The sequence below is a fragment of the Sinohyriopsis cumingii genome, chromosome 1 (assembly GCF_028554795.1).
Source record: "Sinohyriopsis cumingii isolate HCF-2022 chromosome 1, ASM2855479v2, whole genome shotgun sequence".
Lineage (NCBI taxonomy): Eukaryota > Metazoa > Mollusca > Bivalvia > Unionida > Unionidae > Sinohyriopsis > Sinohyriopsis cumingii.
Window position 1 is genome coordinate 86,581,890 of NC_142961.1, and position 14,792 is coordinate 86,596,681.

A 14,792-nucleotide genomic window follows, 5' to 3' on the forward strand; every position below is an offset into this window, starting at 1 on the left:
CAGTTGCTAGGAAAGAAATCCAAATGGGAATGAAGGAAGTGAATCTTTAGAGACATATTGCAGCCAAGTTTCTTATACTTCATCAACATGTCTTCTACTAGTTCCTTATAGTTTTCTGCCCTAACATTTCCGAGGAAGTTTGTAGAAACTAGGCGAAAAGCATTCCATGCTTGTTTCGCGTCACCTTCCAGCAAGTTGTTGAACCGGTCATCTTTGAAAAGCTCTCGAATCTGAGGACCCACAAAAACTCCCTCTTTAATCTTTGCTTCGCTGAGTCGAGGGAATTTTTCATGCAGGTATCGGAATGCTGGCAAAGTCCGGTCAATGGCTTTCACGAAGTTCTTCATCAAACCTAGTTTGATGTGAAGGGGTGGTAGCAAGATTTTCTGAGCCTCAACCAGAGCTGGGTGTTGGATATTCTTCTCTCCAATGGCTACATTCTGCCTGTGAGTCCATTCCTTCCTCATGTAGTGCATTTCCCTTGCTCGGCTATCCCACTCGCATAAGAAACACATGTATTTTGTATATCCTTGCTGCAGTCCCATTAAAAGGGCAACTACCTTCAAATCACCACAGAGGTGCCAGCTGTACTTGTTATACTCAATGGAATTCAGTAGCTGCCTTAAGTTATCGTATGTCTCTTTCATGTGGACAGCATACGCTACTGGAATAGATGGAAGAATGTTTCCATTGTGCAAAAGCACAGCCTTGAGACTCAGTTTCGAAGAGTCCACAAATAGTCTCCATTCTTGTGGGTCATGAGTGATTTTTAAAGCATTCATGAGGCCCTCAATATCGGAACAGAATATCAGATTACTTTCCTTTCTGAAGAAAGGCTCCAATTGCTGGTGGCGCTTTCGATATGCAGTAATTGTGACATCTTCTTCTAGAAGATTCCATTGTTGGAGTCTTGATCCTAGCAATTCTGCCTTGTTCTTTGATAAGTCCAAATCACGAATCAGGTCATTTAGTTCTTCCTGTGTTATTCTGTGTGGGGTTGATGATGCACCACAGTGAAAATCTGGATCACTGCATGCTGATGGACCAGGAGAAGAACAGGTCGACTCACTTTGTCTTCGTCAGATGAATCAAGAGAATATTCTGCTGGAGGTTCTGGAATAGGAAGTCCCCCACCATGTGGAACTGGTCTCAATGCAGACGGAATGTTTGGGTAGACTATTCTCGACTTCTTTCGCTTCGTTATTCCGCCGGAAAGAGGAGGAACCAAGCAGAAGTAACAGTCATTTAGGTGGTTGCTTGGCTCTCTCCACACCATTGGGACTGCAAACGGCATTGATGACCTTTTGCAATTCAACCACTGTGAAAGCTGTGTTGTACATGTAGCACAGCATATATGCGGAGCCCAAGGCTTGTCTTGGTCACCAACCTTGCATCCGAAGTAAAGATGATATGCCTTCTTCACTTGAGAATTGATACTTTTCTTCTGGTTGGCAAATGTCACTTCCCCACATATATAGCAAAAATTGTCCGCGGTATTAACACACTTTCGAGGCATTACTGTTCTTTATTGTACGTAAATGGATAAAATAATAAGTTTTATGTAACAGTAGCTTGAACTGTCTCGCACAACGTCTAAAATATTTTAAATGCTGAACCTATCTGATTGGGCTTTATATAGTACACTGCTTACGTCAGCTTCAGCAGCCGCCTGGCATTAGTATAATAGGCCTACACATGTATAGTACACTGCTGACGTCAACTTACTTCAGCAGCCGCATGGCATTAGTATTGCATTGCATCAGAAAATGATGCAATCAACTGTGGATGATGTGAGTATGATGGTATTATGCAATGTTACATCATTATTCCGGATGTTGCTGCAGTCCTACTGGAGAAATTTACACAGTGAAACATAGAAAATGAGGTATATGAATATCTTCAAAACGAGAGCCAATACAAATTTTTCACGGTTATATTCGTGTTCGGCACACCAAAATACTACAGATTAGGGCCTTTTCAAGTCAGTAATGATTTCACTGTTGACCAGTGTATTAAGAAGACCAGCAATTGTTGTTGCAGCTGAGACACAAATTGTTACAACTCTGGTGCCATCACTAGCGATGGGGTTATTGTTGATAACAATTCAATGGTTCCAGCGATAAAAGCAGACACTAAATAAACAATTATGTCAACAACAATTACACATCTGCGATATTTTTTGCTTTTAGTGTATATTGATCAACGATAATTTTTAGTTTTGTTTGCCATTCACGTGCTTGATTATATCTGTAATGTTGTGCTGCACGTTGAATGTTGATCGGAATGTTCATGATATTTTAATTAGGTGGAAATTTGGCGACTAATTCAAGACACCAATAGTAAATTAAGTCGAGTTGTTTTGCTTTGGTTTCCACACTAAATGTTTCCTCGTCGTTTTCACCAACATCACTAACATATATCCAGGAGATCCACCTGACGCAGATATCGTAAATGTAATAACGCCAAGTACTGAGAGCCTGTATATACCGGTAACCTCAGGACGGTGTTTAATGGATTTATTAAGTGGTGACCATAATGCTTGTCCAGACGCTACTGTATATACTACATTGTCTGTAAAAAAATTATGTCAGAGAGTTTAATATCGATGGCTGGTGGTTTTCCTAAAAAAGTCATCAACAATTCCATTTATTCTTAACCTAAAAATGTGTTCACATGAATATTATAATCAGTTATAAAAGAAGTCATTTCATTATTAACTGTAATGAACGAGTTCATCTATGGAAGGATGTACTTTTTCGTTACAGCGCCATTGTCTAATTCTGGTTCTCCAAGACCAGTAATTTTCATTATTAGACATATTGAGAGAACCAATCATTTTATCTCCGGATTTTTGTGCTCGACCAAGAATACTATTTAATATCGTTGACATAATAACACTGGGTTTAATTTTTCCATTATTATCAAACACAGCTATGCTATTTTCAGTTACTCCGTTAATACTAACGATACTATCTTTCAATGAAAGATTGCTTGTTTTTAATTTTTCTTGCTTCAAATTCAACAACTTCGATTGGATCTACATTTGCAAGACTTAATAATTCAGATATTTCATCACTAATCTGTTTACTTATATTTTCCTGAGTTATTCCGTCGGTTTTTTTTGTTGTTTTTGTTTAAATTAAGTTCTTTCGTAAATATGAACCATTATACTTTAAGATATGTTTAAAACGACGGGTCTACTTGTATAATTGTGGTAATGTTAATGATGACACAGCGTCAAGTAAAGAAATTACTTCACGGCCACATATTGGCGGATCGGTTATTATCTGTGTTGGTAATGTTGAATACCAGATGGAGTTTTTATTGTGTTTACGTAATTCATCAATTCTTTTGGTGGAGTCAACCCATACGAATAAAAAATAAATAATTCTACATGGATCAATTGCGTATGCAACCCAATGAGTACCAGGGCCAGAACTATTATCGAGATTAAAAATACCAGTTTAAATATTGCTTTGATATTTTGGTAATTGATCACGCATAAAAAACATTATTATGTATCCCGTCAGTTTCTCGTACATTTTAACATGAATTCTCATATATGAAATTTTCGAATTTACAGCTTCTAAAGCTTTTACATAACCTTTTGATTCTCGCTCTTCTTGTTTAGTCAATGCTTGTTTTATTCAATGTAGAAATTCTACAGTTTAAATTTTAACTTGGTATTTTCTTGCTCTTTTACATATTCATCAAACCTCTCATTACTTGCTTCTCAAAAGTGTATACCCATTCCTCGCCTTGTTTGGTCCAACCTAATGTGGTCAACAACTCCTTTCCAGTCTGGAATAGTATAGTGCTGAGTGGGTGCTAGCATTAATATGATGGTGTTTATCCAATAAATGTAGATCGCTTTCCATCTTTTCTCATATAATATTGGTTGTTTGTATTCTAAATCTTTTTATTTTGAATTATCTGTAATTCGCCATTTCAAAGAACTTCCTGTTTGCAATTCTTGTACAATTAGAGATATTGGCATGAAACATTAACACCTTCACTTGGAGAAAAATGTTCAAACCTTTAGACTTCGCTCTGAAGAAAAAAAAACGTGCAAGATTTGCAATATCTACAACGTTTATTTGATTTTGTTCGTCTATTACATCAACAACTTGATATAAATGATTCCTAAATATAAAAAGTAATCGTCACCACGTTCAGCAATTTTTGGTTATTTAAGGAGCAAAGACATAGAGAGAATGAAGGAAGCATACGTGTAGCGTGTAGAGTGTAGATCTGGTACAGGAACATGTGATGTCCTGCAAGGTGTGCTGGAAAATGAATTGTGATTTATTGAAGATATAACTAGCAATTACTACACAGACTCAGATCTGTTTTTAAATGTTAAAGAAATACGTGCACGGCAAAGTTAGTCTGAACAATGCACGTCTAGTACATAATTACAATCTTAACAACAACACTTAACTGGTTCAACAATTATTTCAGATTGTGTGTCACTGACTCATTTAGTTTTCACAGTATCTTACGTCAGTTTAAAATTGTGTTTAGATAAGTTTTAATGCTATGTCTAAGTTAGACCTGCGCGTGTCGATGTTTATAGATTGCATGTGATGCAGACTGATTTCAAAGTCACAAGGTAAATGCGACACATAACTCAAACGTTTACTTCCGTTACTTTCCGATTAAATATCTGACCTTCGATACCTGGATGCCTTTTATCTGATTGATATGTCACCCAGGGCATATATGTATAATAAGTGTTTTGCTGGATGCAATAGAACGACACACCAGCACTAGCTTACTAGTAATATCCACAGAAAGATGAATTTTCCCATCATACATTGCATTAAAACAGTAGTAATCCTCAAATATGCTCCGTTGATGATATAATAAACATTTTAGAAGTAAAAGAAAAGTGAAAATAAAAAGGGAAACTAAAGAAATGCCTAAAGTGATACCTATCAAGCCACCGTGTCATGGAGAAAGTCAACATGCTTTCACGAAATGTCACTTTCGGTCTGGGACCCCCCCCCCCCCGAAACTTTTGTTGGAATTATGGTGAGAACATAACCGTCAGGAAATTTCGGTAAATGGTATAGAACCATTCACAAATCAGTGTCTTGAAGAAAATAATAGCTTATGAAAGAATGTGTACTTTTGTGCTGGCTTGTATCAATCAAACGTTTGTGCTGGCTTGTATCAATCAATGTGTGGGAGCATAATTAGAACTGATCATGAAAGAGAAGAAACATGTTTCCCTATTAATAGTTTCTACTTTCTACCCAGAGTCTGTTTGCTATGATGTAATCTAGTTACTTCCAGTGCTCCATGACTATATATATATATATATATATATATATATATATATATATATATATATATATATATATATATATATATATATACGCGCACACACAAGTATGAGGTCAAACTGTCTTGCATAAGGAATTGCAAGTTCAAAAGGAGCATATTTTGACAATTTAGATAAACATGACAGAGAATAAACATGCTTAGTTGATATATGGAAAATTGTTTAATGTTGTTACGTAAACCTGTTAGACCAACCATCATTAAAACTTTGCATAACTTAATGGATTTTGACACAAATTATGAAAAACTGAATAATAATAATAATAATAATAATAATAATAATAATAATCATCATCATCATCATGATCATAATAATCATTATAATAATAATCAAAGAGGCTAAAGTATCAGTAGTAGCTGTTACTATTGTTATTGTTTTTTATTTTATTACAGCAATGCTATTGTTTTTCTTGTCTTTGGTATTGTGTGTACTCTCTAAAATATAAAATATAAAGGTTTGATCTAATGAATAATTTAAGGTCTTACATAAAATGGCTGATTTCTTTCGCAGGCAAGACGGGTAACGTCAATGCAATACTGATTATAGCAAGACCACTTCTTAAAGATAAGAGACTGAAGTAAGACTTGGTACGACGAAATTTGACGAGTTTGAATGTTTGGTTTGTAAAGGGATATCAGCTCTTTAAAGGCTACATAGTATTAACGCAATGAGATACGCCATAACAACTGACGTAGACTGATCTGACAACGAGACAAACATGTCAGTTGAGCTGGTTAGCCAATGAACCACCTGGCCTCCTCAGCATATAAAGCCTTTTATAATGAGTGCATCCACTGTATCTAAGTGACACTTCAATTGTTTGGAATAATCAGAAACTTGCACTCTTTATCCAATAATAACTCTTTCTTAATCAGTTATGATAAGTCATACTTAGCTGTAGTTAGCTTCTGTAAGAATCTGGAATTATTCTTTTTGTTGTAAGTACTGAAAAGTCGCTTTGTTTCCTGACAACAGCGTAACACTTCGGGAGGTGGTGAGACTGCAGATAACTAGAGATTTTATTTCTTACCGAAATATGGTATTGGCTTCCCAATTTATAATGGGTACCAACAAACGTCACAATGATGAGCGTACCGGATATTTGCACTGCGGGGCATGCTTGTACCCGTGATGCAAAGTAGAGTGTCAGCACACAGATACTAGACACTTGTGCTTTTGAATCCAGTCATGGAAGATATATATTTAATTAAACCCCGGGTTTTAGCTGCTCCATGCGCGTTTGAGTGCGTGTTTCCCTACCTGTCATATTTGTTGAACTCCCGAGAAACATTTAAGATAGTTGATATCCCAAAGTAGTGTTTTAATTTATTTATTTATTTTTTGCCGCTGTCTTTTTGTGTGTTTCATTGTTTTTCTTTAATCTTTTTCCTTTTTGACTGAGCGATATAGTTTTTTTAACAAGGACAAAACAAACCAAGCATTAAAATATAATGTCTATGCATATAGACTTGCGCTGGATCTTTTCGGTACGAAAGTGTATGAGCAAAAGATGGTGTTGATATATTTGTAGTAGAACAAACTTTCAACTCTTCTACCATTATATTTAGGAATACAACACATTCGAAAAGAAATGCAATTCAATAAATTCTAAGTCAGAAATGAAACTGTCGTTCAAGTACAATCTTCCTACCCCAGAACAATGCTTTCCTTTTTTGTTTACCAGCCGCTAAATTTGTTTACGTAGATGTAATTAATAGGACCCTCCATTATACGAACCAAGATATAATACGAAAGATGATACTGGACAACAAGGAGCAACACTAAATTTTCAACTCGCTATTTTTCTCTGGGGAAACCAACTCTGGAAAACTTGTTTAAGTTTCTGAAAGTAGCCTGATATACTGAATGTTATACATCAAGTAACAGTTTAATGGGGATTTCGCCCATATTTTCCCTTTAGGACCCTGACCAGCCAACACAGCTTCTACCTGTGGATGCCCAATCCACGAAAGTAGTCAAAACGCATACATGTTGTTGAGGCTATGTACGGTATCATTATGGATCTGTGGCAGGCAGCAGCAGCTGGATCGACAAATACTTAACAGGCTATATAAAGCTTTGCTGCCTGATTAAATCCTCCACAAGTGATGCCGATTTTATCAAAAAGATCGACCTTACGTGTCTTATATTCAATAAGAGATACATTATTTAGATTTAGTATGCACCGTTTTAGAACAGCTTCGCTATAATCGAATAATAACTACAAATTGAGCGGAAAAGCCACATATATCCGTTCGACATTCATTTTATATCAATGCTTACAAGAGGAGGGGACCATAACACGTTTTTCAAACGATTTCTTAACGCTAAATATGTGGTTTTCATTGACACTCTCAGCGCAGGCCATACATAATGCGTTCTGATGCATGAATTTGTTGAAAATATCAATGATAGCATCAAACGTGCTGCTGTGGATCGGATGAAAAATCCGGGGATTAGTGACTCGAACACCAAAGATTCCAGTAAACACTACCATCGACAGAGATTGTCTCACCGATGGTTAGTAAAATCTTTAATGACGCCGTTCATCAACGATTTTCAGATTCTATGATTGCAAATCTGGCAATGGGGAATGGATTTGGACGGCAAGCCGTCATACAAATGTATTAGACAAAATCAATAATAAATCAACAATGGCTCAATTCAAAGATATATCGCAATAAGGATTTGACATCGGTGAGCCTGTGTTACTGGATCGAAGAAAACGAGATTTTCAGTATTACTCATACCCGACCAGAGACCCCAATCAATTAAAAATAGAATTGCAAGTGCGAGACACGTCTAGGTTCTTCAATCCATGCGATGGATTCTAGGAAACTGAGAAAAACTTATACATAATGATGCTGTATACGCCCAAGTTTGATTTGTCAACAATATAATCATAGCCTTATTCAAAAGATTATTACACTGATAAAAAGGAAATCGAATCACGTCTTGAAAACGTCGACGTAGCCACACCGATTCCTAGACTCGCCAGATACAGCTATGATTACACGAGAACAGCTGGCCCAACTATGATGTTTGTAAACGATGAAACTAATAAAACAGATCATAGACCGTACATAGCCCTGATTGTTTTTGTTATTATGTTATTCATACGTTGCTGCTCACACCTCCATATTAACAAGTCACCATCCGAACTTTAACCTTGGATTTGGGCAGCGTTGATTACAACTCATTGTGGTTAATTTGGTTTTTGCTAAGATGTTAGCAAGTTATTTTTGGAGCTAAACACACAGTCACCTTCTTTCGTAAAAAACAATTCCAACAATGCATCTGGCGTCTAGTAGGAGTTGATAGTAACGTTATATTAAAAACATTGACTTTGTGGACGCCAGTGCGAACCCTTCAAAGCTTACAGAAACACATATAAAGTGTGTTATTGTTTATGCAGCCTGGAACCACGTCAACACTGTCGTTTCTTGCACATACCAGAGACGTACACCGCCAACTAATATTCAGAGATAGTTTACATGGCAAATAAGCACTCAACACGGTCTTACTGCAACAAAATCATGTGTTGTTGGCGTTTCAATTTACAGCGCGAGATTTAGCCGAAACCATTGTAAGATGATATTTGACAACTTAAACGTGACTCAATGTTCTTTGCAGGTAAACGGACACCAGAAACCTTCTGAAGAAATTCGGCTTAACTTTGTAGAAGCCACTTCTCATAGTGAACGTGCATATCACAATATGTGGTCGTATATAGACCGACATCAAAATATTGATACCGGTCTGCAAATTTCCCAGAAAGACTTCAGTATGTTGTAGACGATTTCTAACTTTTCCTTGGAACGCATGGTGTTGTTCAGACAATCCGTTGTCGACGTGGATTTTTATGCGCGGGTAGGTAACTCTGGCGCTGGTTATCGCTGTTATGCCATGATACTTTCTGACAAGACTATGTTGTTGGAGGGAGCTGCGCGTCGAATGAGGGTCATTAATGCGTTGATAGAAAATACATCAAATTCATAAATAAACCGGAATATGATTAGGAATGGTGCTGAAACAGGCAGTTGGAGACGGAGCCTCTCGTGATCGTATGAAAAAGGAAGAGGTCTTCGATTGCCATAAAGGAGTCATCGAATATCATCTGGCAGAGGTCTTAGATTATCCCGGTCGCAAAAGATTACGCCTATGACCCGTCCATGTACGAATTTGGTTTATTCGCGAAGGCAAAACCTGTCAAACATTTTCAAGGTGTCTTTATGCGAAATTAACTTGCATCGATTGTGCCAGTCGCACATGAAACCGGTAATGTCAACCTGGATTGACAACAGGATCTGGCACTTAATGGTACCATACGTGCAGACAACTCGACATCGTTTGACATCCAGTCAAAACTCGTAGGGACTTGTACCACCCGTTTAAATTGTTATTTATTTAAACCAGGCATGGTAAACAACTGAAGCATTACATGCAGCTGAGGGTTCACCAACCCAGCAAGCACTTATTGATTTCACGTTAAAGAAAGTGTAATATTATATGAAATGTCTATTAACATTTATAGGCGATATTCAAATGAAGGTGGTGCAAATGTGAATTTTAGCAAGTTTTCCACCAACACGGATTTTGCTTAGTTTACCAGTCGTGTTGTTGACTTTCAAGATAGTATTGTCAAGTTAAAAGGCACTCGCAAATAACTTGGTTGACGACACTAAAAATTGCGGAATCAGAGACTCTGGTGTTTCGATTACGTATATCAAACATTATATTGATGTATCTGAAACTGCGGCAAAATAACACATGGATGTAAAGATCGCCGAATCGCCCGTTCCACCATCCTAAATAACATTTTGGAGGCAAAGGAATATTAACCACAAAAAAAGAGAGCGTCCATTTTGCAGGCCAACCACAGCAAATGGTCGACTTGTTTTAGATTTTCTTGATAATTAAAGTTTTGATCAACCTAAAAGTTGCATCTTAAAGGTGCGCGAGTCCAGATTATACACGTTGATTATGACTGGAAGGAAAGGAAAATAGGACTATGAAGATACTAATATATAATAAACAATATCTTAACGATGTGTCACTGTTATCAGATTCGAATTACACATTTGCATTATCAAAATCATTAGTCGCAGGGGATACAATTCATTTTGAAACACTCAAAGTTTTTATCCTATTGAGTACATAACCACCTTTGTGCTTATGATTAGATTTTTTCATTGTATTATAATTAATAGAATCTGACATGCGGTGAAGAGCCCTCGAAATATACCGACGGGATGTTGGACCAACTGGTAGCGAATGCTAACATCGATAACAATTTTGCTTAACTCTTCGATGAATATCTGCTTCAAAATCGTGTTACCAAACCGTCGTATTAATAATCAGATAATTTTGTTAAGGACCAAGTAGATATTGGCCTCTGGAATCACCATGATATACTAGAACCAACTCGAGGTCAGCATGGAATCATCGCACAGGCAATTGTCCAAAAGCTGAGTGCACCACCAGGTGCGAAAACACTCCGGGATTGTTTCTATAAAGGCTAAGCGCAATTTATCGGTTACGCTCACCAATGAATATTTTCCATTTTCACTCGACTGAAACATAAAATATCGACTGCTATTCAACAGGGATACACTTGTCCGTGTAATAGTTTCATGGCAAAGACGATCGTCATATGTTAAAGGTATGGGTGTAATCGGTGTGTTTTTATATAAAAAGGGTGCCAGACCACCAGACCGTATACTCGCCAGAAATTTAAATAATCCTCAAGAACAGGTTTTTTGTGTGGAATGGTATGACAATTGTACCTGCAAAGAGAATAATTGTTTAGAAGTCATTGTGATTATTGCACCTGAGAGTGATGAGTCCGGACTGGGTTTGCCTGTCGTGCACCTGCATTACGCGATTTTATTATCAATAGAAGAACTATGATAGATTCTCACTTTTACCGACATGAAAAACATAATTGAAGTGGAGAAATAGCTGCGAGATGAAATCACCAAAAGAACCGTGTTGATAGTGAAATACAAATGCCCTTATTCGCGGGTAGTTGATATTTGTGGACTGGAATCACAATCACAGCAACCATTGTGGGATCGCCAGTCGGAAATTTTTGCCGGGCTGTATTGATAGTAATTGGTGTCTCTGGAGGTGCTAGGAACTTAATTTTGATACGATTACATTCACGAGTACGTGTAACTTCAGAGCTGCTAACAACAACATAAAAGGGCAAAAGGAAGCAAAGGCACCATAAAACTACTACTTATCGCGTTAATATTTTTTTATTGCATGCCTACATCGATAGTAATTTCACATTATTTGACCGAGTTCACGCAGTTCTGATCTATGAATCAACCACTGCTACGATTTCTGAAATTACTGTAAAAAACCATTTGCCAGATCACCTTTAATGAGCAATCATATTCCTTAAACAGACACCGTTTCTGCATTCTGTGCACATATTAACTTTAATAAAGCGCTACTAAGCGACCACTAACCATTTGTCTTAAGTAACTCTATTTTCCAGCTGTCATATGTGACTGCATGATACAGGTTTGGCTGAATTCGGTATTATTAAAGACCGCGTCGCTGGAGAAACTTTCTGATGCGAGTCTTGTAAAACGTTGAAAATCATAAGCTAGAAAACAAACATAAGCAATTTGGCATTTTTAAATAATTATTGCATACACCACTAAGCGACCAAAATTTCCAAATCCATTGAAAACGTTTTCGAATTTTTCAGTGTGGAACAATATCCAAGCCAATTCTTCGCTGAAAAATTGAATCTAACTTTGCTCTAATTTCCACGATAGCTTCTCCTGCACATTTCTGCATCTGCAACGTTATTTCAAACTTCTCATTTAAAATGAATGTTTACAAACTCTTAAAACTAAAGCTAATTGCCTCGACACTAAATAAACGCCATGTGCTAACCGATTGTACCCTGCAGGTTAATAGCGATTTTGCGGGTCCAAAATCTGGACCCTCTGTATTTGTGGCCTCCTATGCTTTGCATACACTTGCTATATGGCAGCTACGCCAACGGTTTAAGCACACTATAAGCTGATGTAAATTGCAGTCATTCATAAACATAAGGTGTCTCCTGTTATATCTTCTTTCAACTTCTACTAAACTGTCAACGTAACCCAAACAGATTCTCTGACGTACTTCCAAGATCAATATCAAAACAGTCGCGAATGACATCTCCATTAGAAATATTACTAACAGACAAGTTCTCTCATGAGGATTAAATTTCATCATACGCAATATCCCAAATGGGATATGACCACACAACACATAAATTGGTTGCATGCATAAAAGAAACTGATACATATTTGGAAACAATATTTTCAGATTTCACATTTTTAAATTTCTAAGCTGTGTTCATATAAAAACTGAATAATTGTACTACGAGGTATCTAGAGGCAGATTTCGGAACGAAAGATGCATAACGGCGGGAAACCGAGCATTGCATAGTCAAAATGAAGAAAGTATCGACTTAGAAGTACCGACGCGTCAAGCTGATCTTGGTAGTCTCCGATATAAAACTTCGTTCAAATGGAGAATCTAGCCTGAACTGAAACCTGGGAATGGGAGTGAGACAACGTTGAAACGTTTCCTCGAGTTACACCAATAAATCATTTTCAATTAAACTGTGATAAAATCTAACTGGTCGTACAAATCAAATCAATATTCGCTAAACAAATAAAAATCTATCTAGGCAAGGAACTATGTCAGTAATTCTAAAAAGTCAAAGGTTATTACACGGGAAAACGGCAAATTTGGTGCGTCTAAATAATGGCCTTCCAAAGGAATATGAATGTATACGAATCAAAATGAAGTGAATACTCGCCACTTAAAGATATGTAGAATCAAATTCTGAAGATTACACCCATTTCTGGAATAGTCGGTGCTGAATGCCCAAATGACCCTTGTGACTTGTACTATAGTTAACAGCAGATCATTTTATAGTTTTCTTTCCTCCACACTGTTACAGGTTTCTTTTAACAAAAGATAAATAAAGAGTAGATATTATATCAGTAATGCGTTATTATGGAATATGTAGTACTAGAAAGAACCAAGCAAGCGCGGGTAGAACGTGATAAAGTTTATGAATGAAATATGCACGTAAAACAACACCTATATAATGTTTTTCACCTAACCTGTCTCCTACAGCTGTACATTAGAAAGGAGGACCCAGCATGTGTTTGGGGTCAGACCGGTTACATTTTGCACCCAACAATATGTAACCGGTTGAAGCCAGGATGAAATTGAATTCAGCGAAAATTCCGAAAACAGTTTTGTGAATGAAATATTTATTTATAATGGCATTAAACGATGACTGAATCTGACTCCATGCTAGTCAAGTCCGACAATAGATTTTAAAACTTTATGCGCACCAGTTCAACATCTGAAAGGAAATTATATTTTTCCTAACTGGGACTAATCATTAAATGATTTATATATGGATATATTACCACGGATGATAAATATATAGAATTTATACAGGAACGTGAACAATATTTGATTATATCGCCGGAGTTATCAATATACTGAATTTGTGTAAAATTATGCCTAATATATGTTTCATCCACAGGTAAAATTTATGTATGAATGATTTTCGCACGTAATGAATTTTTTTTCTCACGCACATGGTGATATAGAATAATATTGATTCAAAAGTGGAACACGTATTTCTCGTGGGGCCCATCTGACGATCATGCTGCATTTTCTGGTTGCATAACTCTCGTCGACTAGTCAAGGAGCCACCTCGCATTGGTCCACTCCTACCAATCTGCAGAAGGATCGCTCTAGAGCAGGGGTCTCAAACTCAAACCACCCATAGGGCCACATAAGGGCATTGTCGATGGCCCAAGGGCCACCACCCTTGTTATCTGTTATGACACCTTGTGACGCCAATCATTTTGCGGGCCGCAGGATACGGCTTGGCGGGCCGCGTGTTTGAGACCCCTGCTATAGTGTCTCCTTGTTCACTACATTCCTGTTGGTCCAGAATCTCTGGTCCCTCACTGCTAGTAAACCAATACTGCAATTCGAACCAAAGTCACCACGGACACCATCATTCAAATTAAACAATCGTTCTTCGATTCCACGTCAAAAAAAGCTACAAAAAATAATGTCTCAGCCGTGTAGAACACGAAGCACGGGTACGTAGGAATACAATAATAAACATTACGCATGTCATATCATGGTCTAATTGCTATTAAAACTAATGGTACCTGAATATATACTGTAAAGTAGATTCTAATTATCAAAATTAAATCCCAATAAAGGTAGTGATTACTGGATTTGAATGTGTTCTTTCCTTATTTGCTTTCTCTATCCATACACCTAGGCCACGCCTTGCCCACCGCCCCATCTTTCTCCAAAACACACCTCTTTTAGCAAAATGTGATCTTGTAATCTTATCACGGGCATAATACGTAGAATATACAGATTCTGGTTC